General features: G+C 38.9%; 1 protein-coding gene across 1 annotated transcript in view; it reads left to right on the plus strand.

Moving 5' to 3' along the window:
- Positions 1 to 272: 272 nt before the first annotated feature.
- Positions 273 to 4,949, plus strand: part of LOC126570723 (uncharacterized) — a 7,807-nt gene continuing 3,130 nt past the window's right edge. The window contains exon 1 of the mRNA XM_050228699.1: positions 273 to 474. The gene's annotated coding sequence lies outside the window, so the exon portion shown is untranslated. The remainder of the gene's footprint in view (positions 475 to 4,949) is intronic.

Genomic DNA, 4,949 nt, shown 5'->3' on the forward strand with positions numbered 1-4,949 from the left:
TCGAGTACAATAACAAATATTCGTTTTTACGAGTAAGGCTCTAATTGCGCTCCACTCAAAGCTCCACCGCAAAGCTCCATTGCGCACCAGCACCCCTTCGAGTAGCTCGAGTTTTTATAATAATTTCGAGCAGCAATGGTCGTGTTTTGAGTGTGTGCAACTCTACATAACTCTACATTTAACCCCCTCCCGTGTAAACCATGCGCTATGTAGTAAAAAAATGCTTTTTAGTGAGAGCTACAAAGTTCGAAAACCATTCGATTTCCACCTGTGAACAGATCCGTTGCTTCTAAGTCATCTGTGAACCATTTTTCGTATTTTCGGTTAATAAGTGATCGTGATTGTAATTTGCACAGATTTCACTGCAAATCGATGGTTTCCTCGATCGTCCTGATTGAAACATTTTAGAGGCAATCTTAACCCTTTTCAATCGCGGCAAAGTCGAGAACGCACGTGATTTAGCGTAGTGTATAGGTAAGCAACTATTTCCTGTGCGTCTAAAGAATATGATAAGAAACATGTGCCATGAAAGCAGTTTGAAGTGATCACGGAAAGAGTTGCGGAATTCCAACCTGAATGGTGGTCTAGAGTGAGTGCAGTTGGTGAAATCGACTGTCGCCCTATCGTTTGTCGGGAGGAAAACCCGTTATTTTTGCCATGCCGTGGCATGGCTCAATTGCGATTGTTATGCATGTAAAGTCTTGCGAGTAATGCTCGTTTCTTATAGTAGGATACTTGTTTGAGCACCTGCATATTGTATTTTGTCCAAACCAAGTTTACTTTCAACTTTTTTCCAAAGGAAATGAATGCATTTGTGATAAAAAAATCCCCATATTTTGCAGCCATATCACATTTTATGCCGTCGTAGGGGTTATACTTTGTTATACTTTTGAAGTCTCTGGCGATGGCAATGTCCATTTATAATGATGAATATATTTTGCAAATTTTTGTATGGTTAAATGTGAGTTAGCATTGCAAAATTGCTTTGACAATTGCTCTAAGGCTTTGTGGGCTTTGCTATGAATTTTTGGTCGTCGAACACACATTTTAAAACACACAAAAATGAAATACGTAAGCCAATTCCCAATTAAATGCAGCAATAGACAGGATGCCGCTCGTCATGTTGCTTTCGGAAACTTTCACGTTTGTTAGGATGATGTAACCAACCCGATAAATGTTCGGGACTGCGGTAAACCTAACTCTTCGAATAGCCAACAAATTCGATAACACTCGATCGCGACATGTGCACCACCAGGAGAAACAGAAATAGAAAGTTCACTTTGTGTAAATTAAGTATACTGCTACTCTACAGCATACGCTACAATTGACTTTGAACGTTGCACGTTGAATAAGATGATTTTTTGATGAATTTATAAGCTGTTAGACCCCCATAGAAAGTATCTTTTTAACATCGATTTAATTGATTCACATATTAGTTTCGAGAACAAATTTTGGCAATTCTGGTGCGTCTACGAACTTACGAACTTGATGTATGAATAGCTTTCTCCTCGCAGCATTTTGAAATATAAGGATATTTACATAACGATGTACCGAGAAAAATATTTCACTTGTTAAATGAAAGCCAAATCTTTGTACAAGTACTGGGATTCGAAATCGCAGGTAATCCGGAATGTTTGGTTTTATAATCATATATGAATGAGGTAATATCCTTTATACATCCTTATATTTCAAAAAATGTAAACTCCCATGTAGTATTCAAACCTTCCATGCGTTTATTAGTTTTTATTGAGTCTGAAGTGCGATTCAGAGAGGTAAGGTAAACGATAAGAAAATCCATATAATAGGTATAATGCAGTCAATTCGCCGGTTCAGAGGAATGTGACAGATAGAAAGCCACAAAACTTGTTTTTCCTACGCTATATTTTAGCTTATGTTTGTTGCGAGTGCATATAGTCAGTTAATTCATTTCATGGTCATTATTCGCAAGGGTGATTATAGCCCGATCTTTCCTTTCTAAAAGTGAAACGCTGTGAAGAGTTCAGATGGAACCAGCTCTCGTTACTACGGTGGTCTATGATCCCTTTCCCCGTTCCCAAATTTGGAGGTCTTTTTATGAATCTGTGTTTCCTTCGCGTGAGTGGCAGTTTGTCTGTCCGTAAGATGGAAAATGGATTCGAACTTCCATTCTCTTAACATAATTTACCAAGCATGGCATGACAAATGAATGTGGATTTGTTTTTAAACTCCAAAGTGTGTCCCTACAGATGATTGAACTGGTTTCCTTCTCTGTGTATGGTTAGAAAGTTTCAAATCAATCAAGAAGAGGTTTATGCTAGCAAATATTACAACTTCAGAAAATAGCAGTTTTTTTTAACAAGATAAACTAGTACGTGCCGTACATGGTCTATAGAGCCCTCTCTTCCCACTTCCAAACTACCTACCCTCATACCATCAGTATTTGGATCCACTATCGTTGTGAAAGTGTGACAGTGTGTCACTTCGGTGAAGCTGTTTCATTGGCAATAAAGGTTGAACCCATGTGGTAGGGAGCAGCGAATCATGGATTCATCGTGGCTTTGTCTATGTGGACTGAGTTATCACGTGCAAATGATGATAGACACGACGAAAGATTCTACATGTATAAAAAAAAACAACAAAGAAAAGTTTATTTCCCAATGTACCGAGTGCAGGTGTAAATGCAATTTTGTAATGAATCAGACAGATTTCCCACCTAAGATAGGATAGTCCAAAGATTATCGCAATCGGTGCCACTAATGAGAGGCCCAGGCTAATTGAGAACACAATGACTGCTCCGACGACGTAATCATGTAGCTCATTCATTCTTGCAGCTACCGTTGTAAGACCATTGAAGGCTGTGAACATCTCCTAGCGTCCGTTAGGTCGACACCCTTAACAAGAACGCCAGTGGAGAGCTATGTAACGTTCGAATGTCAACGAACCTCTCCGGCAGGCTCCGTAGCTAAGACCGTTAACCATCGAACCGGATACTGTAAAGCGAAGTGGATCTCATCCGTTGCTATTGGACCGGTTTTCGGAAGCCACATATTGACCAATAGCTTTGGCTGAACTGGTTGATGGGATGTGCTAAATTATGTAGTTGATGATGCTACTGCTTTAGATCACAGCGATCTCAAGTTATCAGCGACCAGTACTCAACCAATTGATTTCACACAGATTGTATTTTATTCCTCTAATACTTAAATACAATCAATCGTACGGCTCCTCGGTCATTATATATACATTTTCTATATTATATATAATCTCTATGTTTATCGTATTTATGACTGCTTACGCCTACAAAAGGAATTGGCTATACAATTCCATCGACATCGTTTTTCAACTCCATCAAAAGAAGATGGTTTTGGCGACGACAAATATATGTTTGCGAATAATCACAATAAACTTTTTTTTATATCTGGTGATGTCGGATTATCGCCAGCAAATACAAATCACTTCGCACAAAAGCCAACGCCGATGCTGTTCCGACTGTGAAACGAAAAGTTATCTCCAACCAGAAATTATTAAATTGGTTGTTTGTTTGATGGATAAAAGTTCGGAATGGATGCAAGGGCCATACGCATAAGCTACTATTTACTGCGTGTTTTCGAAAACGAAATTTTACTGTACGCCCATAAATGGTTTGTCAGACCTTTTATGCAACAATTTAACCGCCCGTCGAACCGCATCCGCAAATATTTACTTACCTTCCTAACCTTGTTTCGTAGAAAGTTTGATGTTAAACTACTTGTACAAGTGTACAAAAATAATAGTGCGAAGTTACTTAACTCTTTAATGGAAAAGCAAGAGTAGATATTTAACCATGTGTATGCATATGGAACCGACTTTTTAGTTGTAAAGCTATATCTACGCCAAATGGAGCTGTAAAGTCAGTCTAAGTGTTTTATTTTGTTCATTAGGCATCCGTTAAACATAATCGGTATTCATTTTTTCTGATTTGACACTATAAAAAATATTTTCATTACTATTAAAATGGCAAGTTCCGGGTAAAAGGGAAACAAGCGGATGTTCCTCGGACACCCGCCTGGGCTAACCGGCGACCCGCGCCGACCTTGAGACCCACCGTGGCTGGGGAAAAGCCTGCGCCTTGGCGCAATGTTTAGATGCTTAGGCATGGTCCATCGTACTTTTGGGAGGAAAGCATCTAGGAGTAACGAGTATGTAAGGTGGTTTGAACAACGTTACTCCAAAAATATAGTCGCTTCAGACCTGTGTTTTCACGGTGCAAGTGCTTTGGCACTGCCACCCTCGCTGCGAGTCATCTCGAAAGAGGCATACAGCAGCAGGGTGGTAACGGAAACGGTGGTATGCTCTTACTGAAATACATTGCAAAGTTCGGTTTAAAAAAAAATAAAGTAGTAATATAAATGAGGGAACCACCAACCATCAAAAATATTAGAAGTCATCAAATTACATGCCTAATTGGCCAAAACGGTTATTAATGATCATTAAAAGCAACAATTAATCAATTTAGACGGAGACTTGTGAAAAAAATCAGCCAAAATATCAAAAACGGAAAAATTGACCTATTTTTCTCGATGAAAATGCACCGCCACCGCGCGGAATATCGGCCAAGGACACGTAAAAGCCACAATTGATAACAATTACCACTTGCCAAATATTCATTTGCATCGCTGGAACAGGAAATGGCCGAAGAGCGCTTCCTGTTCGAAAATTTGGGAAAATGGATGGGTTTAGAAAAAAATCGTACAGATTGGCGGTTTTTTAGGTTAGGCATACAAAAATTGCCTAAAATAAAGTTGAAATGTGTAGCTATAACGATTGCCATAACTTTGGAGAAAAGCGTTCCAAGATAAAGTGTTTTTTATGGAAATAAAAAAGGTCGGTTTCATGTGCATACATACATATAAATTGGGTGCATTTAGCCCCTTTTTCAGCACAAAATGTCTTTGTCAATGATGCAACGTCAGCTCAATGATTTGTTTAGT

This window comes from Anopheles aquasalis, chromosome 2, assembly GCF_943734665.1.
Source record: "Anopheles aquasalis chromosome 2, idAnoAquaMG_Q_19, whole genome shotgun sequence".
NCBI lineage: Eukaryota > Metazoa > Arthropoda > Insecta > Diptera > Culicidae > Anopheles > Anopheles aquasalis.